This window comes from Scleropages formosus, chromosome 21 (assembly GCF_900964775.1).
Source record: "Scleropages formosus chromosome 21, fSclFor1.1, whole genome shotgun sequence".
NCBI classification, from domain to species: Eukaryota; Metazoa; Chordata; class Actinopteri; order Osteoglossiformes; family Osteoglossidae; genus Scleropages; species Scleropages formosus.
In genome coordinates, this window is record NC_041826.1 from 5390282 (window position 1) to 5411453 (window position 21172).

Sequence of the window (21172 nt, forward strand, 5' to 3'; positions counted from 1 at the left end):
ATTCACCGCAGTGACTTACACTGCTAGATACACTACTTACAGTGGGTCACTCATCCATACATCAGTGGAACACACACACCCTCTCTGTCACTCACACCCTATGGGTTAACCTGAACAGCATGTCTTTGGGCGGAAACCAGAGCACTCGGAGGAAACCCACGGGGACACGGGAGAACATGCAAACTCCACACAGACTGAGTGGGGATCGAACCCATGTCCTCTTGCATCACCCAGGTACTGTGACACAGCAGCTCTAGTCACTGTGCCACCGTTCCACCTGAGTGTCTTGCTTGCTTTTCCAGACGTCAGCGTTGACCAAAAGTAGATCGCTTTCCGAAACCGACGGTGTCGACCCTGGACCACAGCAGTCCCTCACCCCCAGTGTGCCCACAGTTCAGCAGAGTTCAGAAATATGGGACATTTTCTTTTAATTTAGCTTAAACCACAAACATTGCAGGCTAATCAAGCCGTTTTTATTGAACATGACGTGTGTACGATTGCCTTCCGCGTTCATTTGTTGTGCCTCCTTTTCGCTTTTGCCACCCTTGTTTACTATTTATAGACACTTTACATAGCAGTAAAAGATCCGACGGCATTACCGCAGAGGAGCGCAGAACAGAATTTCCAGATGAGCTGCGAGCCCGAGTATACCCAAGCCAGCTTCCTGCATTCTTCCAGTAAACCCTTTATAACGTGGTAATTTGCTGTTTGTCTGCATTTTGCCAGTCGTTTCTCTCGGAACATGAAAGTGAACGCAGGGTGCGCCAGGGAGCGCCGCGTTACCTTGCGAGGAGAAAAGTGATGTTCACATCGTTGCGATGATGCACCGTTTTCTCTTGTTGGGTCGTTTTCAGCGTCGTCTGGGTAAAATGCAGGAATGAGAAGCATCCTGACCAGGGAATTGGACGTTCTTGTGGCCAGTGGCTTTCGCCGTCGTGGGGATCTTGGCCGTCTGGTATTGCTTGGTGCAACGTCCCGCCCGGCTGGTCTCGGCTGTCCAGCGTGCGATGCGTGCGCTTGTCGGGGGTTCCGAGGTCAAGGGTCACGCTGGATGTCGGCAGCGCTTCCGTGTAATCCGATCACGCTTTCTCGAACCCGTCGGAACCTCCTTTGTTTCACGCCCGGGTTCAAAGCGGCACGTGTCCGTCTGCGGTCATCCGTCTGCGTGTCTCTCGTGCCTGTGCGAGTGCGCGGGGCGCGTAAGCCCGCAGCCCTTTGGGAGTGTTCTCCTAAATCCCCGTCGTAAAACGAGTGATTAAAAACACAACATCCTCATTTCGGGCAGAGACGCCACGATGAAGTTTGCGCCATGCGGGAGTAGTTTGGGTTGCTGAAGGACCGGCAGGGATGGTGTGGTTGCGATAAGGGGTCGTGTCCCTGGGCGAGGCTCTTCCTTCCAGGGCACCAAAGTTCTCCTCGAACTCTTTGCCGTGTTTTGCGCAAAGGTCCGGTGCTAGAGGGTAAACGCTGTAAAGGTGCCAAGCGGAGCCGGGTTGTGCTGCGGCAGCTTAGCGGTTGTGCTCGTGCTCAGCTGTGTATCGTCTGACCCGTGTGCGTGCGTTCCACCACTTTATCCCTGGAACAAAATTGTAATAAGCGGTCGTCACGCATGACGCCGGTCCTTTGTCACGCTTCTTTGTGTCGCTCTTTGGCAGTGCGGTGAGGATGCTCGGTGTGTCCTGTGTCCTCTGCTCCTAAACTGCTGTGCACTGACACCGCCAGGGGACTCGTGACAAGAAGATAACTGGTGAAAACCCACGAATTCGTGGCCCTTGTCGCGTGGGGATATAACCCTGTGATGTAACTGCGGGATCGAGTGGCTTTGCTTGAGAAATATCTGGATCGCGTTTCCGAATCCCGGTACTTTTGACACGTTGTCGTAAGAACCGGGGTATATCTTTGTGGAATTGGATTACCCCAAAAGTGAACAGCATGCGCGTGCGTGGCACGAGGCCGTCCTCCACCTGGGCAAACGCACTGGAGATATTTCGCTGATATTTCGTGTCCTGCGACGGGCGGACGCGGTGATGGGAGGCGACTGTGACGTAGCCCAACGGGGAAACGACAGCTGTGGACTGGGAGGTGAGAGCGCACGCGGACTCATTAACGCTAATTGATTTAATTATGTGTGTGCTTCTGCCGCAGGTTGCTTTCGTTTGGATGTTTGTTCGCGCCTTCGATTGGGCCCGGAGCAGAACTTGGCCCTCGACGGGCCTTCGGAGCCCTGTGACGCGCGGCGCGCGCCGGAGGGCCCGATTGCGGGGGTTCGATCGGCCTCGGGCCTTAGCGAAGGGGCTTGCCCTGCTTGGCTGAAAGTGCGGCCAGGGCGCCCTGAACTACGGGGGGAGAGGGCGCCCTCGCCATAATAACGCAGTGTTTTGATCGGTCACACGCACACGCAAATCTGCTTAAGCTGCTGTTAATCACTCTCAGGCAGTAATTTGAACAGCTGCCTGTAATCCCAGGGTGCAGCATGGTATTGTGAGCCCATTGTGAGCGTGTTCTGTGCGTCTGTGCGCTCCTGCTCCCTTTCACATGGGATTGGGGGGGGGACGTCGCAAGGAAATCGCGGAGCCCTTGTCACCTTTTCCCATTAGCGCTCCAACTGTTGTACTCGGGAACGAAAAGCTGCCCGTTCAAAGCCACTGAGAGCAGCAGCTGTTGGACCCTTGAGGTAGACACTTCACATGAGTTGCTGTGCTGGAACGTCCACGTCTGAAGGATGGGATTAGAGGAAAGGAAGTTCCCTGCTGGGGAATTAACACGGGCTTCTCAATGTATGGATGCATTTGGGACCAGAAGTTTGGTCACTTGGTTTGTCTGTAAATCCATCACTACATTACAGTAAATGCTTAATAATGCACATCTCCGTTGGTTTAATCATAGGGTTAGGTTTTGTAAAACCCTCGGATAAAGGTATAACGAACTACAAATTCACTAAGATTTTTGATTTGTTCAGTTATCAGCCACATGTACAAGTGGTGCAAAGCGCCAGTCTGTAACAATATTTTGATTTGCTTAATTTTAATCTCTTTTTTCAAGTTCATAAATTCGTCTTCAAAATGATTAATGCGCCATCCCAACAACCTCCAGTGCGGTGTAAACCTATACGTTGAACGAAAATGTGAAACATTAGTGATGTTTGTTGGCTTCATCTATATAAGCAATAAAAGCGTAACTGAGAAACATCTTCCAATATCTGTAAATCGAAGGCTCATGACACAAACATCCAGTGTACTCTTTATTAAATTTATGTGGCACACAGGAATGCAGCCACAACCACCAGCTGGTAAAGAGATGAGGATCAGGTGTGGGAAAACTATTCGAATGGACAGAGAGGACAGCAGCTGCACTATGGACCTGTACTTGGAGTGTGGGTGTGGTTGGCAACAAGAGCTTCTTTTTTTTTTTTTTTTTTTTTTGTGCGTTTCAGAAGATCGTTTTGCAGTCTTGTCCCCCCCCCCCCCCCCCCAGTTGATCTAACGATGAACCTCGGTGCAGCAAGTGGTAGGGAACAAACTAGGTTTGCTTGAGACCTTCATGTCTGCAGTTATGTCTCCTTCTCTCAATGTAATGCATAAATTGTACTTTTGCTGAGATGTGCGTCGCTTTGGACAAAAGCGTCTGCTAAGTGAATAAATGTAAATGTCTACCCTATACTGGGGGGGCATGATGGCACAGCAGGTTTGGCCGGGTTCCACTCTCTGGGTCTGGGGTTCGAGTCCTGCTTGGGGTGCCTTGAGATGGACTGGCGTCCTGTCCTGGGTGTGCCCCTTCTCCCTCCAGCCCAACGCCCTGTGTTGCTGGGTTAGGCTCCAGTTCACCTTGACCCCACTCGGATCAAGCAATTTCAGACGTGTGTGCGTGCGTGCGTGTGTGTGTATATACCCTATGCCACCTCGTGCCTTGTCAAAATATTTTTACTCTTTTTGCCAACTGTGGTAAATGAGGGTTCCTCTCCTTTTTTCTCCCAGTGTAGGTGCAGTTTGAGCCGATTGCTGGCGTGAACAACGAGAGGGAGAAAACCCCAAAGTTTGCCGGCTCAAATTCGGGGAAAAAAAAACGTTCATGCTTCGATAACGGATTAAAGGTCGTGGATTTGCATATTTTTTCTCAGGATATCTTTTTCTCTAAGGACTGGCCTTCACTTTTATCTGTCGTGTAAAATCTTCCAGCGTAATCCCAACGCGTGTGTCGCCTTGCCGATGCTGCTTGCGAATAAAGGAACGTCCCTTTGAGACGCAAGTGGAGAACACATTTTTTTTGAATGCCGGCGTGAATGAAGGGATGGATGAAGAGGAGAGTGATTGATTTCAGCCGTAAGGAAACTAAGGCAGCCCGTTGAGATCAAGGGAAAGGAGACGGAATGGAGAACAAAGGGTATCGCTGAGGTCTGGGGAAAGTCCAGCACATTAGGCTCCCTCCGAGAGCATTCCTTTTTCCGAGAATATCGCCCTTTGTTGCCGTTTTTTTCAGCTCTTAGGAATTTTGCTTTGGTACAAGTGCGGTCTGCATAAGACAGAAGTACGGGTCAAGAGAAATGGAATTTTAAAAAATCTACCGTAGTCTGATGCTGGTTTTGGAGAGGAGTCGAGTGAGACCGAACCCGTTATTGACAAGCAAGCACAGGTAGGTTGGCTTGGGGAGAAGTCAGGTAGACCTCAGCCAAGATGTAACGCACCTCTTCGTGAAACACAGTTGAAATATGTATATGCCGGAGGTCTCGCTTGTCAGAGACGGGTCCGTCTCACTGCCCTTGTGTCAACTGTGTTTGTTAGATGTGGTGATGTGTTGCCACTTTATTTATAGGAATATAATTTACATTAGGATTTCTGTGTTTGTAGAGCACACTGGGGAAAATGACGAGACCGCCGAGTAATGAGAACGTCATTGATTCAATGCGCCGTTTTGCGATTGACTGGCAGGGTGATCAGTATCATTTCAAAACAGATTTGAGATGGCGGGCAATCAATATTTAATGTCCCCTTTCGATCGATACGATCGTAGCATTTCAATTTAACGTAACGTTGAGCGCTTTTGAGAGGTGGAAACGAAGGAAATGGGAAAGTAAACGTTGCCAGCGAGATTCTGTGGCACTTCTTGAAGTTTTGAAGGGCAGCCAAGATGACAAGTCGTAGGATGTCCAAAACCATGACGCGTGTTTTGCAGCCTCGTGTAGACGCATGGATGCACGCGTGCGCCGTTATGAAACCTTTTAACTTTTCCGCAGGACTCGCTCTGCCTCCAGAAACGGTCCTTGTGAGCACAAGGCAGTTGACCCAGCTGTGAACCATGGTTGGAGCCATGTCAATGGGCTGCTCTGTCCATCTACTCTCCTCTTAGTTTTTACTCCGATCTCAATCGCTACTCTCTACTCTGTGCTCTCCTGCCTTCATCTACTCACTGTGTTAGGTCTACTCTGTGCTCTCTATATCTACACTCATTACTCAGATTACTTCATCTACTCTCTACGTCCGTTCTCTACTTGTGTACTCCACATCTACGCTCTCTTCAGTCTGCTCTGTGCTGTACCGCCTTAATCTACTCACTTTGCTAGCTCTAGTCTGTACTCTCTATATCTACACTCTGTACTTGGATTACTCCATCTCTCTACATCTACTCTCTATTCGTTGTGCTCTCTACTCTGCTTGCTCTACTAGGTCTGCTCTGTACTCTACTTTCTCTATTCTTTCCCCTCCATACTCTCTGTGCTCTGCATTCTTTCCACCACTTTCTATAGCGTTCTGTCTGCCACTCAGTTCCACTGTATTTGAATGAAATTTATCGCCTTTTACTTATACATAAAATGGGTTGGACAGTAAGACAAAGTAAAAAGTGAAATTATAGTGCAGTATTTAGACATTTTAATATTACTGCAGTTCATGTTAAAACATTGTGCTACACTCTAATAATGTGTTGAGAATATTAATGACTGATTAATTTACATGTACGGAAACATGTAAAGCAGATAATGGTAGTTATGTTAATATTGTGACACCAGGCGCTGTCCCGTAGACTGCAGCAGTAGGGCTCATATGTATTTTCCTTCATTTGTCCCAGGTGGATGGGGAATTTTTGATCGATTCTGTCAGATGATGAAATTCGCAACAAGTTTGTTGGGTTTTAAAGAGTATTTCTTTGCACCGGTATATGGAGCTGTTACCAGGGCGAACATGTCGACTGCGCCAATGAGCTCCGCTTTCCTTCTCTTCGCTGTCCCACGAGCAGGGGCTGTCCGCACCAGGCCTGCGTGCTGGAGGTGGTGTCCTTCCGCTTTCTCCCTGCTCCCTGTCCTTCATGGCCGAGGCTGTGGACACCATGTCTCCAATTCATTACTCAAGCTGCACTCTGCATTTGCCGCCGCCCCCCCCCCCCCCCCCCCCCCCCCCCCGCAGTGGAGCAGTGTCCCGGTTTTTTCCAAGTACTTGCGGACTGTTGTGCTGACATCCCTACAGGAAAACACCGGATGGAACGGAGGGACCGTTCGGCCTGGGTTCGACGTCAGCGTGCCAAATGAGCACGCCTGCCGTCCTCTCCTTTCTCTCCGCCGCGGTGACCGACTACATTTATTAAGCTCTCGCGCTTCCCCCACCCCCTTCATACGTCTTTTATGTAAAGGTGGTGTCACAGAAACCGTCCTAGGATTTTCCCCTGACGTACTTGCTCGAAGCCTCTATTTTTAGTGCTGCCTCTTATACAATGGACCTACGGAAAAGGCGTCTAAGCTCTTACATTGGGCCCTTTTGAAGAAGGGCCTACAATTCGGGTTAGCGCTGCCGCCATGTTTCGTGCGTTTGTCCGCGATCCAGCCGGAACCTCTCACGCTTGTGAGAAAGGGACAGGCTGCCTTGCCTCGACACACACTCGCGCACCTGAGTGTTCTTCGTGAAGTTGGTGTGTGCGTGACAGAGTGTGTTCCGCCGATTTATGGACGAGTGACCCATTGTAAGTAGCGTACGTAGCGGTGTAAGTCGCCACGGTGAACGGCTCTGGGGTAACCTTGTCGGATGTGCGCTCTGGCAGGAGCTGCAATTTGTCGAACCTTGCTGTGAAGAGCCGCCCTATGAGGGTGGAGCTGCGTGCACCTGCACTGCCCCTTGCTTTGTCCCGCGGTACTTGGGTTCTCATTGTAAGGGAACAGCTGCCGCAATCTCGCGTATCAGGTGTAGCGTCTTGCAAAAGTGTGTGTCTTTTCTGCATTACTGTGCGTTTTTAAATTTTATTTTTTATGAAGAGACCCATCACCGAACACTCCTGTGCTAAAAAAGAAATCTCGAGCGCAGTCGGTAACTGGGCGTGCCCCTTTTCACTCTAATAACAGCATCAAAATGCTTTCTGTGGCTCTTGACCAGGGTCTCGCACCATCTGAGGGAAGTACTGTTGCCGCGTGCGTCCAGGAGTCAAATTTTCCCCCCTACTCCATGGAGGTGTGTGTTCGCACAGCAGTATTTGTCAGTGTTGACCATGAACTCCTTTCAGGTCTCTGCCACATGTCAGGTTTAAGTCATGACTTCCTCTAGGCTGTTGTCTTTAATTTTTCCTGGAGCAAATAAAAAATGTTTTTATAACATCATCATTATTACTCATTTGGGTGTTTGAGACACTTTTGCTGTGTCTGTCTTCATGTAGATTCATGAACACCGAGTTTAGCTGAGACACGTAGAGACCTACAGCCTCCTGGATGTTGTTCTACAGTTTATCGTCACCTTGATGATTCCACACCTTGCTTTTTGGGAGATGACGGCCACTGCTAAGTAGACTCACCACCGACCAGAACTTTCTCTTGTTTTGTAAAAATGGTTCTGACTACGGTTGAGTTGAGATTGAAGCCTTAGAAATCGCTGTGCAGCGTCCTCTCCGGCCTGATCGGCCGGTGCAGGGAGATCCGCCTCTGTGAACCTGCGTTCTGCCGACTTCGCTTCTGAGGGTAACGATTTAAACCGGCGGAATTCATGTTGTACGGGGTCGGCCCTAACCATTCCTCATTGTTTACCAAATATTCCAGGAGCTGAGCGCGATTGCTCTGGTAATGAAGTCCATTTCACTCAGGTGGCTGTTACACTTTCACACTAGATGGTTGCTTGTGTTGTGTACCAAAGAAATGAAAGAACAACAGTGGTCTCATTTTCTCTTGGCTTCCATTCTCTGGTTCCCTTCAAACATAGAAGTAAGAAACATCTGAACACCTTCAGTATGAAAAAGATGTAAACATATTGAAAATTTCAAAGGGACACAGTGTTCCCTCCTTTTTAATTTACATTTATTCATTTAGCTGACACTTCTCTGCAAAGCAATTAACAATGCTAAGGTACCTATAATTATTTCCCCATTTTTACAGCTCTAATTTTACTGGAGCAGTTTAGAGTAAGAACTGTGCTGAAGGGTACTACAGCTGGAGGTAGGATTCGAACCTGCGGCCTTTGGGTTAGAGATAGCGGCTCTAACACTGTCCTACCAACTATCCCCAGTATTCTTATTTAATATTGACGTCATATCTTTGGATAAGGCATAGAGCGGATTAAAGTGAGACGGTACACTGTATGGGAAATGTGCATCCCTCCAGCATACAGGATGTCCATATTGAGCCCATTTTATCTCCTGCTGTTCCTTGAGCCTTTATGGCTCTGGCCCTGGGATCAATAAAGCGGAAGATTGGCAATGATGATCTCCCAGGGGAGGTGAACGCGGGGCCGTTTACACGAGCTTGTTGCCCCCGCGCTCCCCAGCCTAACTGCTCCCTAGAATTTAAACCCTTTTTTTGGGTGGGGGCAAGAAGTGGATCTCCAACTGCTTCAAAGGTTCACTACTGTTGCTGTACAGTTAAAATGCAGCTTAGAACTGTTTGTCACCGAATTAAATTCTCTTTTTCCTCTGTGTCCGGTTAGGCCTGAATGTCGAGCACTTGACCCGCACTTTCAGGGTTGCGTGTTTGCAGGAGTTGAGAGCTGTCATTGTTTTTTCACTGGAATCTTTTTCTTATAATTATTCCATGCCTTCCTCCAAAGCGATTTACAGCGCTAAGCTACTTGGAAAGATTTAATAATTTATTCAGCTGAGTAGTTTAACTGGAGCAGTTCAAGCGAAGTACCTTGGTCAAGGGCTCTGCAACTGTGGGATTCGAACCTGCGTTCTCCGGGTCCAAAGGCAACGACTGTAACCAGTGCGCTATGTCCTACGTGTGTGGGCTTCTTGCAGTACAGAAGGCTTTTCTTTGTAGATGCCTTGGGTTTGAACAAATGTACTTAAGAAGAGAAACCCTTATCATGAGAAATCATAGCCATGCATTCTGTTTTCTTTTTTTTTTTTTTTTTAAATGCAGCACTGGTTGCTCATTAAATTCATGGCTTGAACTACATCTTCAGATCAATGAGTTTTTGACTTCAGGCAATGCAGGTGTATTATGTATTTACAGTATGTGCATTAAGTTCATTTCATTTGTATATTGTCCTGGGAAGCAAAAGTGCTTTTGTCCGTCTTTTTGAAAGAAATTGGAAATTTACACAATGTTCCTTTCTGTTCTTTCACTCACCCAGTCTAGCTTAACTTCTGCAGGGTATTTGCACCCAGTGATCATTGGAGGTAACCCCCACTTAATTGCTGCTTCTCTTTATCATACTATTATGTATTTTCTCCTCCTCTTATTTTTTGTGTTTTGGTGTACTTTCTATTCTCCAGTTGTTGCATCACACTTTGCAGGGTACAGAAAGTTGCAGAAATGATTTCATTATGCTTGTATAATGACAGTAGAGGTCAATGGAATTGAAATTGAATTTAATTTTATTTTGACTAACAGGTTGCTCGTCACAAACTGTTTTGCACGGCATCTTGTTGAAAAATGCGTTTCCGTTCTCTTGCAAGTTTGCTCTGGAAAGCTTCCAGTGGAGCAGATCTAAGTCAGTGAGTAATGATATGATCAAGAAATATTCTGCTTGTACATGACGATCAGTTAAGTGTGCTGAACTGGAGGTGCGGTACCCCTTTCCACAGCTTGTCGTTGACTCAAGCCCATCCACGGCCCTGGGTATCGTCCGCCTGGGGATGACAGTATAAACGCTGAGAGGTTGGTCTCTCCTCGTCACCTTTCCTACTCCGTTTATTTTTCATTCATTCAGCTGTAACCGTTGTCCAAGGAGACGTAGAATGTTAATCAACTTTACAATGATTTACCCGTTTTAACAGCAGGGTATTCTGCCTGTATTGACTGAGGGCAAGTGTCCTGGTGGGAGGGTACTAGAGCAGGACTGGGCTTTGGACTGGACACCTTGGGGTTTCAAGGTGCCCCCACTAACCACCACCACCGAGGCTGCTTCTTGCTCTCGGCGCTGTCTCGGTTACAGGTAAAGAGCATCTCTCCACCATTCATGTGCTGCTCTTTGGCAGTGATTAAAATGCCAGTGTTTGTTTTCTACAGCTCACTTGACAAACTGTCAAAGGAATCTTTTCAGTGCTGTCATAACATTCTCTACTTAGTGTTACACAAGTGAAATAAAACCGTTAGAGCAATAGATTAATAGAAGATGCTGGCGGCTTGGACAGAATGCACGATGTGTGCTGTTTCAGTGGGTTTTTTTTCACACGGTGAACGCGTTTCCAGCTTCGCGAGACGCATACGGGCAGACGGAATAGATTGCTATTTGCAGACGGCAGCCGGTGTGCCGACGCGCCTCCCGTTGGACTGGCTGGCTCTCCCTCCCACACTCCATTGACAGATGAGGCTCATTCTTTTGTTGCTTTACCATGCTGATATCGCTCTTCCCCAACAGACAAGGAGGTTTTGGAGGGGGTTTTGCAAATAATTGTAGGAGACGTACCCTTCCTGCTGGTGAAAATAGAATGCACTCCTGTGATGCGATGGCCTGCGGTTCAGCAGGTATCCATCCGAGGGGCTCCTGCTGCACTTGTCCACATTCAGTAGCTACACATAATGGATTGTGTTGGGGCAGCGTTGATGTCTTTTTACAGTATGTTTAGTTCATCTGCAGACACTTTTCTCCAAAGCAACTTCCAATGAACTCTATGTAGTGTTATGAGCCCACACACCTTATTCACCAGGGTGATTTACACTGCTAGATACACTACTTACAATGGGTCATTCATCCATACATCAGTGGAACACACTCACACACTATGGGTGTCTTTAGAGTCACCAGTCCACCTGAACAGCATGTCTTTTGGACTGGGAGAAATTCATGCGAACACAAGAAGAACATGCAAACTCCACACAGGCTGGGCGGGGGTCAAACTCATGTCCTCTCGTACCACCCAGGTGCTGTGAGACAGCAGCGCTACTCGCTGTGCCACCATGCCGCCCTTTTTGACGGAGGAGGTCGGTCCAGCCGAAATCCTGTGCTGCCCCTAAAAGTTGAGCCCAGTGTGCCGAGCTGCAGTTGCAGGTCTCTGGTTTCGGTTCTGGGTCTAGCTCAAGGTACAAGTACTGTGAGTTTATCACCGTGAGTTTGTGCTGCTCAGTTCCAGGTTGTCTGACAGTTTTGGAAAGCATCCGTTTTCGTTCCTCTTAGTGGTACTTGCTGATCGACGCTTTCACGGTTACCCTTTGTAGGGGTCACCCAGTTGGGGGTCTCCTGCCCGAGGGCACCGGGCTTTGTCGTAGGCCCAGGAAGCTTCTCCTTTTGGAGTGAAAGATTTGCAGTGACAGGACACACGGTTCTGTCGTACGTACGTGTCTGCTGACACACACATGCATGCATAAAGACGTTTCTTGGCCTGCACACATGTGCTCCTGCAGTTCGAGAGCAGTGTCCCTGCGCTGTGCATTTGTCTGCTGTCCCATCGTATTACCGGCCCTCTGCAGAGTCCTGTACGAAGTCCTCCAGCTCGACGGGGGGCGGCAGAAGACTTCGGCGGCTGCCCCGTGTTCGTCTCCGCTCGTGTTCGCAGATGTCAAAGACGTGCAATGGTGGTGTTCCTGAAGCCGGGGCCCCGGGCGACCACGGCTGTGTTATGTTCCCCTGGAAACGAGCGCTCTCCTTTATGTTCAAGCGAGATATCGTGCTGTGTGTTGACACAAATAACGGGGTCATTTGCAGTGTATTTAAGATTAATTTTCACAGCCCATGCTTTAGTACAGTAAAAAAGCGCATTTGTGTCTTCACTCCTGTTGTCATCGCCTCTGTAACTGGGGTTTTGTACTCTTGGGAATTAATACCCGCGTTCCAACACGTTCACTGTGCTTATCAAACAAGCATGCTGCAAACAAATTACTGCTTCTAATGATTTATTAACCTCAGATCTTTTGCAGATGAATGTGGAGCTCACTGTGTTGTTGGGTGATGAGGGGTTGCACAGGTCCATGGTGGGTGGCAGTAGTAAACTCTTATTGGTCAGAGCTATCTAGTGTGAACATCTCACTTTCTTCTCAGCTGATCTTTTCCCAGCTCTTAATCACTTGGACCCAGTGCTGAGAATGAGCGTCTCTCTGTGCTGGAATCTTTCACTGACAGCTGCCATAGGAGTGAACGCCTTGCTGTCTCCACACCACTAACCTGATCCCTTGTGTGCTTTAAGCTACAGGTCATAATTGTGACATTGAGGAGGACCTACATCGCTGGCCCTTGACTTTGGGATCTCCAGAGCTCTTTCGTGCCCCGAAGAGAGCCACGTTTTTCCAGTAGCTGTCACTTCTGAGCCTTTGTATGCCTTTGCGACACAAGTCTTCGGTAGCGTCTCATGTTCCTGACGAGTATTGAGGTTATCGAGCGCGTGTGACTGAGAGTATGGATCTGACGAGCGGCTCCAAGTAGCCAGTGAGAGCGAGGACGTGGGATGGCAGGTTGCTTGTTGCGACGAGTGGCCGTGTGCGCTTGTTTTGCGTGTTTGCATGTACAAAGGTGCAAGAGTATCTGAATGTCCTTAGGAGACTGGAAATTGTGATGGACACGTTCTCTCTATTTGTTTGATGTCTGTCTGGAAGCTTTAATGGCAGATCTGTCCAGGCCTTGTTTGCGTTTCTCATAGCTTTGCTGAAACTAAGTTACCTTGTGAGGGGGAACAACTGTGGATTTGATTTGGAGAGGTCAACTAAATGAGCGAAAGGTGTAGAGCGTCGTTTGGACTTTGTGCTGAACCTGCGTAGGCATTCCTCCCTGTGGCGATGCACCGGTTGAGGGGTAACATCTTGTGATGGTTCGAGGGATGTGACAGGATGATGGTCTGCAAAGGCTTGATCTCAGTTTTTTTGTGTGTGTTTTCCATATACAGGTTCTCCTCTACCCTCCTACCTGGTTCTGTTCCTTCTCACCCAACCTAAAGGAGCAACTTCCAACAGATGGCAAGTGGAGCTAAATAACATTAGAGAGGGGTTAATTAATGCTCAATCTGATTCTTTAGGTTGGAATCGAAAGATTCCCAACCGCTGTAAATGGCTTTGGCATTCTAGCATCATCTCTTCTGCTCTTGTTGTCTTACAGTCACCTGTTGACATTTCCTCCTTGTAGCATCTGCACCTTACATCAGTCTGAGCTGTTCAACAGTCTTGCTGACACGGTGGACAGGAGTAATGTCTCCGGGGCTCAGGCATCCTGCTCGATGGATATAATCGACGCAGCGCCCCGATTGTGATGACGCACAGTTGTTCTCATTTAGTTCGGCTTGGACGGATTTTGCAGTTCATCTGAGCGGACGTCTCTCCACCATTACGTAAATAAGCAGTCGTTGGCGGGCCGGCAACCTTGGTCCAGTGCAGCGGTTGTCGTGTTCGGTCTCCTGTCTTGCGCTCCTCCTTGGCCGCGGCCGGTTTTGCGGATTGTCCGTGTGGCTGTTGTGCTTCCAGATTGGAGGGAGCCACTGCGCTGGGTGTCCGTTTGCTCTGATGTGCTGCAGAGAAGGTCTAGTGCACTCCTCCCAGATGGTCCACACTAATGCGCTTGGACAGTTGCATTCTGCTCACAGACAAAGCTTTTCCAGCTGGTACGGCTTTGGCTGTGCTTCGCGGTTCCTTGTTTACGCATCCCTTTGCGATGCTGTAGGTGGGGATGGGCCATGGAACCGTACTATTGGGCCCTAATTATTCACATGTGCTCTCTGTAAACAGGCTCCAATGGAGCAAGATCATGGGTTCGGCTGCTGCTTCCTTTGTCTGATTCTATCCTTTGGTTTTGCCACTTGTTCCCAGAGTGGGTCTTTGTGTTGCAGACTAGATGTGATGCCTGTAAAACATTGCTCTGAACCACATTGCCCAACCAGCCCTTTGGCTCCTTGGGACCCTGGGATCTCTGCTTTGGATGCTCAGCCTGTAATTGGTCACGGAGTGGAAGTCGCATCCGGTTCTTTGGTCAAGCAGGCCTCGTCGTAAGCCCTTTGAGAAAAAGAACCTCTAGTTCATTAACGTGTGTCGTCATAAACAACATGGCTTATGGAGTAGGACATGGAGCCCACCCAGTGCTGTAAGGGAACACCCCATGCCACTTCATTAAAAAGTCATGTTTCGGTATTATATTGCCTTTCATTATCTATGACTGTACTTCAGCAATGAAGCCTTTACTAGCAGCTGACTGGCAGCTAACTGCCATGTTATACAGTAAATGGCACAAGTGCACCAGCAGAGGGTTCAAAGACACTGGCTCATTTGATGTGCTCCCCCGGGTTTGCAGAGGAGCACAGCACGTCCCCATCGTGCTCTATTTTTGGATGGCTGGCGCAGCAGGAGCCCTTCATTTTTTGCATGTATCAGGCGAGCACAATGCACTCTCTCTTAGAGCACTTCTCCTAATGTGGGATGCACCAAGAATGTGCTCCAAATGGGGGAATTTGGCCGCGGCTTGACACATGAATTGTGATGTGCGGGTCATCGGCGATGTTGGGGAAATACGGTTGTTATGAAATGAAGACTGAGGTGTGGGGAATCATTTTAGGTGACCTGCAGACCTGACTGATTTTCATCACGACCTCTTTAATTCCCCCGTTCAGTGCTCGAGGGGTGATTAGATCAGAGAAGAATGTCTAACTGGGTTGCACATGTAGGGTACCAGGCGTCCACCAGGTGTGTTGTGAACTGCCTCTTGATCCCCCTCCCATCCCTCTACCTTCTTTATGTAGTCAGGTGAATAGCATGATGTTCAACTCATTAGCTCTCCAGCAGTGTTACTACCTCTTAGAGGAGGAGCATGAAACCCACAAGGGCTCTTAGGTTCTACCTTTGGATGCATCCAGCTTCTAATCTCCATGGCAGTGCTGCTTTAAGGACACTATTGTGCCATGACCAACTGTGATTCCCAGGCACCTCCCAAGTCCTCCTTCAGTGACTGGCCAGCTCCATGATCCCCTCCATCAGTGGCTAGTGTAGCTCTTCTAGGCTCCACACAGTTTGACATTGATTGCAGATGCAATGATGTACCTGGGCTGCTGACATTTATTCATTTCACTGATGCTTATTTGCAAAATGACTTTGAGTGTGAACCTGTCTACAATTATTTACCCATTTATACAGGTGGGTAATTTCACTGGAGCAAATTAAGGTATGTACCTTGCACAAAGGGTACTACAGCCAGAGATGAGACTTGAACCTATCATCTTTGGGGCTAAAGGCAACACTTCTAACCACTATACTACCTCCCTTGGATTCATACACCTCAGCTTGAAACTCGAGGCCTGTTTCACACAGAGGCTTCTAACCTGTGGCTCCCACAGGGCTGCACACTATTCATCAGGGCAGTTTGGCCTCTGAAGAACATCCTTTTGTATTCTGTAAACATTTCTGTTGCAGACCTTGCCTTAAAAAAAACCTGTAACTTACGACGGCTGTGCCATCGACCTTATTCCGTTATTTGAATCGCAACGTTTTGTCAACGTCTAGGGACGACCACTCCATCTGCTCCAGAATGACATCAGCTGGCAGCTCTGCCCCAAGGCCCCTATATTTATTATTGACTCGGTGTGTCTGTCAGCCGTTGTGTTTTACTTACAAAAATGTTTTATTTACAGAATGTTTCCTTTGTGATCCCATTCAAGTTCTTCACAGTGGATAGTACGCAAGGATCCTGGTGGTGCAGAAAAGGAAAATAAAAAGTGAAAATAAGGGCCGTGCGGAAATATAATACTGTACTCTATTATTGTATATTTTACCATGAATAATGTGTGAAATTACATTTGTTTTGCTGATGCTTTTCTTCAAGGTGATTTACAATTAGTACTTTGTAGTATTTAGCCGACACCTTTTCATGCAAGGTCACTTAGCGTTACGTACGCTACGGTGCCTTCAGTGAGTCACTCCTCTGTACGCAAGAGCAACACTCGAACACAAACGCTGCCGGCAATTTAGAATGACCGGATCAAGCCTTCGGACAGCGGGAGGAAACCCGCATGAACACGCGAACGCCACGCAGATTGAGTGGGGATCAAAACCCACCTCCTATCGCACCATCCAGATGCTGAGAGACAACAGCGTTTACTCACTGTGTCAAAACATGAATGAAAAAATGTGAAGAAAACTACTATACAGTGTAGCATTCATGCATATTAATTGTTTATACATTTTTATAGTTTATGTAATACAGTATAAGGGAGTTGCAGCTTATGATGTTGGAACGGAATCTCATAGTACCGCTTCAGTCGGAGCGAACGTAGTTCTCCAAGTTGTTCCCTTTTACAACGAAAGCCCTTCGGCGGTATGATGTTGGGAGAGATGTTTGCTGTTCAGTGCCACGGTGACTTTTACCCAGCGTATATCCAGTGTTTACCCAGCGATTACCTCCGATACCTCAGGAGTAAACTGTCTGGCGAAGACGTCAGCCATCTTGTGTACCGTGCAGCAGGAGCAGCTGTCTGTGCCCAGAGAGAATGTGCATCTAGGGTATTCGTCCCATTTTTACCTTCCCAAGTCCTCTTTTGTCTCCCTTCCAGTGTGTGTGTGTCATACCGAACCCTGCTTTGCTGCATCCTCACTCTTCACGCATGAATTACTTTCTCGACAAAGCCACAACGTAGTGCTGCAAAGTAATAAAGGTGACGTGCTGTTTTTTCTTTTTTATGCTGGCACCGGTCGCCTCCAGACGAAGTAAATCTTCGTGTTACAACCTTCCGCATGAGAGAACCTGCCAGTACTTCGTTAATGCCAAAGCCCAGGGCCCCTTTTCGAATGGAAGTGCCAAACCTATAGAGTGAATTCTCCTGTGAGGCCCCACCCTTTCCCCATTTAAGCCACACCCCCAAGAGGTGTGGCCAAAGATGGGCGGAGCTTCCGTAGCTTCAGGCTAGCTCAGAGGTGAGCGCTTGTTTCCCTCCAAAACACCGCAGCGTTCCCCAGCATCGTTCCCCAAATGCATCGTGCCTCTTCTCCAAGGCATCGCGGTGAAACGTCTATATTTAGCTCTTTAATTTCTGTTTATCATTAATAAAATAATTCTCACTTTGTGAAAAATATTCTGTAGTTCCTGCCATGAATAAAAAGCAGCAAAGGCATGTGTGTGTTGCACATTGATGTCCTTTGTCAGTATTTTCATTTATTTACATTCTTGCCCATGTTCTTTTTGGGGATGTCAGAAGAGTGGCGCTAAACAATTTTTCTGCCGGTTACTGAACATTTTATTATCTTTTGAAAGCTGCCAGTGTTTAAATCGTGTTTGAAACTGAACATTCAGCTCGAATATTACATTTTCATTATACCATTTATAATGTCAAACTGGAATAAAAAAACAAAAAACAAAAAAAAAACACCTTTTTGTATTTGGTAGAAATTTGTAGGGCTTTTATGGACATTTTTGATGGACACAAGAAAACACAGCCCCTGCTATGTTTGTGGGATCTACACTTTTAGCAGAACTAGTGACCGAACAGAAAATGTGCTGTGGCCATGTTCCTCACAATAAACTCTCTCCGCTCTCGTTCGTCGTTCGTTTTTTGTGCGTTTGGATCAAACGCGAGAAGCAGCCCAGTCTACAGCGTGCCCCAATGTGGTCAACTGGCAGGGGAGGAGCAACGGGGATTGTGGGCGGAGCCAAAACGAGCAGGCAGAGGACTTGTGGCGTTTCGTGTGGCTCCCGCGGTTGTGAGCTTTCCCTGATGCCAGGAATTACAGGAAGTTAAAACATGCATATGGAGAAGGTCCTATGGGTACCTAAAAACTCGGGTGAAGAAAACATATGATAGACTTTATGAAGCAAAGTAGGTGCAGCTTCATTAGAGAGGTAATTACTCATCCTGCATTATGATGACACCTATTTTAGAATTATGCTTTGATTAAAGAGTGGCTTTAAGGGGGTATTATGCATTCTGAGGCCTGTAATGTTCCCATTACTTGACACATTTGGGGCACGGGAAGAAGACGAGTGCAACGGAAGCTGAGGTGTCTGCACGATTTGCGGGAAGTTTCCGCACCCCGTCAGGATTGCCGAGCTGTTGACGCGACAGGCGCTGCGGCGGTCCGCGAAGCGCCTTGTCATCAGAGCGAAAGAAAGTACACCTAATTGGGGACGTCTTTCGGAAAAGTTATTTTTCTTATTTAGCTGAGCTAAAATCCATCTTAAGTGTTCGTAAAATCCTTTAATGTCTCGAGTGAGCGTTTACAGTAAACATTTGCAGAGGACGAGCTGGAGTACTTCTTGAGCATCTCGTGTGAGGCGTCGACACGAAGCCCTTCGGGGTTTAACCAGTTCGAACCTAGGAGCGCGGTTCGATTTCTCTGCCAGGCACCCTTCTGTCCCTCGTGCCAGCCTGTGGGAGCCCGTCCGCATCCCCAATTATTCAGCCCACTTTGATGTATGTCACGCAGGCCAGGCCCGTTTTGGCATCACCCAGTCCTATATTTGACATGCGCCTCATCTCCATCCTGTCCTGACTCTGCATACCAATGTCACTACAACTGCTTCAAGTTTTATGTAGCATTTTTTTTCTCCTCTCCCATTAAATCCCCATCACCACTTTTTAAGGGGGGGGTACAAAGTCAGTCCTCTGTGGACTGAATCCCCTCTCTTGCATTTATTCATTCAGCTGATGCTTATTGCCCCATTTATACAGCTGGGTAATTTTACTAGAGCAATTTAGGGTAAGTACCTTGCTCAAGGGTACTTGAGCCAGAGGTGGGACTCAAACCCACAACCTTCAGGCCTAAAGGCAGTAGCTCTAACCACTACGTTACAAGGTACCAGTTTGGTCACTGTAAACGGACCCAGGCTGAGGGCTCCTGAGCTCTCGCACCTTTCCCCGCACAGGAGCTCGCAGCATCCCCAACCACCTCCCCAACGAGCCCTTTCGCTTTCGGAGGCCTGTGCTCCTTCTGTCGCAGTTGGAGGGGAACTACTCAAGCACGTTGTCGTGTAGCTCTTGCCATGTGGCGACAGTGTTGTCGGCAGATTGTGTTTTCTTTTCGCAGCAGCAGCGTGTGCCCTCGGTGGTACGGTTCCCGCGACAAACTGAGCAGCGCAGCCTCCCGAACATCAGGTCGGCTTGTCTAGGTGTCTTGTTCCCCTGCAGTGTGGCGGCGTGTTCAGTCTGTTTTATTCTAGCGCAATCATCTCTTTCATGGAATATCTAGAGGCTTTGCTTTATTGCTATGAAGCGCATGTTTTAATGCGGATGTTGAGGTTTTTTTTATTTTATTTTAAATATACACACATATATATGAATCCTTTTCTCTAGTCTCACATCTGGTCAGGGGATGGATTTGTGGGGAGGGCTGTCTCCACCCTTGCCTGTTGGCACTGCTCCTCTAACAAGTGACCTCTTGACCCCTTGACATCTGGAGACTGGCAGGCCTGCAGCATCCATCAGTCATCACCTTCCCTGTGTCTCACATACAAGCGCAGTCTTGTCAGTGCAATTCCTCCCCTACCGAAGTGGTCGCTGACTCACCTCTCCTCTTGAAACTAGCAGGGCCCGACAACCGCTGATTGCCTGGGGCCTCGGCAGACTTTCCGAGTCCCAGCGGCAAGTGACCGGCTTCTGGGGCCTGTGACATCCACCGGTTTGCACCCTAAATCTTCATCTGGCCCTGAAAGTTGGGGCCATGCGGATGAGCTACTTGACTGATTGCTTCAGAAAGGCGTGCGCGCGCGCACCCACATACGTGCAAATCTTGACAAGCCTCCCTCCGAACCACTGTGCGGGTCACTGCCAACAGACAGACAGCCATGCCCGAGTTTCCTACGCTCGGCCTAACGGCGCTTCCGACGAGCACGGACCGCGGACACTGAGTCACTCCGGCTGCTGGGGGGACGGGGGAGGGGCGGTCTTTTAATGAACCCGGGGTCAGCGTGTCCTTCAGAAGCTGTAATACGTTGGCATCGTGCCATTTGCTTACCATTGTGACTCGGATAATGCGAGCGAGGTCCCGCCCGCGGGTGTTTTTACAAAGGTCACCCTTAGTCACTGGGGTGGGGTGGGGGGTGCGTTGCCTGGAGGGCCTCCGTTTCAAAGCGCACAAGTCACATGCAGTTGGTGCACTGTCTCAAGGTTTGTCATCCGGGCCTCTCTTCCATGTGCTCTTTGGCGAAGTGCCGCGTTGGGAGGCTCGGTACGTGGCTCTCGGAGGTACTCGTCTTCGATCCGCCTGCCCGGCGCATCGCGGGGTCCGAGCCGCGGACTCCGTCGTGGGAGGCCACGTCACGCGGCGCCACGTTCGTTTCTATATTTCCAGCCCAAGCTCTCGGTTTAACGAGGGCATCGGCTCGCGGTGCCGTCCCAGAGCACGACGCCGAAAACGAACGCGATTTTCCGTCCCCATCAGATTACATGTTAGAGGTGGTGTAATTACACGTTGAGCTGATTAATTTGAAAGATGTAATTAGGGCTGGGGATACGTGGAGAGAGCGCCTTCGCCGTCTCCCTTCAGCGGTGGGATGTGTCGCCACGTGCCGGCGTCTGTTTTTATCCTCACGCTCCCGAGCACCGTCGGTCCGCCGGGGATCGGAGGCGGCGGAGCTCCTGTTGTGTCTGCTCGCTTTACCGTGTTTACTTTTGCGCAGAGCGGGGACGTTTTATTAGCGCAGCACAGAGATGAGCTTCTTTCCATGCCCTGTTTCCAGGTCTGCCTCGCAAGCCAGTAAAGATTCGTTTATGAATCAATTTCCTCGTAGAAACAGGAGAGCAGTTATAATGGATTCCTCCCGCCGTGATTTATGTTTGCGAGCGCAGCCGTGTCTTGCTCCTCGCGGCTCTTATAGAGTTTTCGGGCTTTTTATCTTGCCCTCCGTTCACGCTGAGCCGCGCCGCTCCGTTGTGA

At 48.6% G+C, this 21172-nt stretch overlaps 1 protein-coding gene across 6 annotated transcripts in view; it reads left to right on the top strand.

The window, feature by feature from the left end:
• Positions 1–21172, top strand: part of LOC108924285 (double-stranded RNA-specific editase 1-like) — a 108305-nt gene that overhangs the window by 19215 nt on the left and 67918 nt on the right. The gene's annotated exons all lie outside the window — the stretch shown is intronic.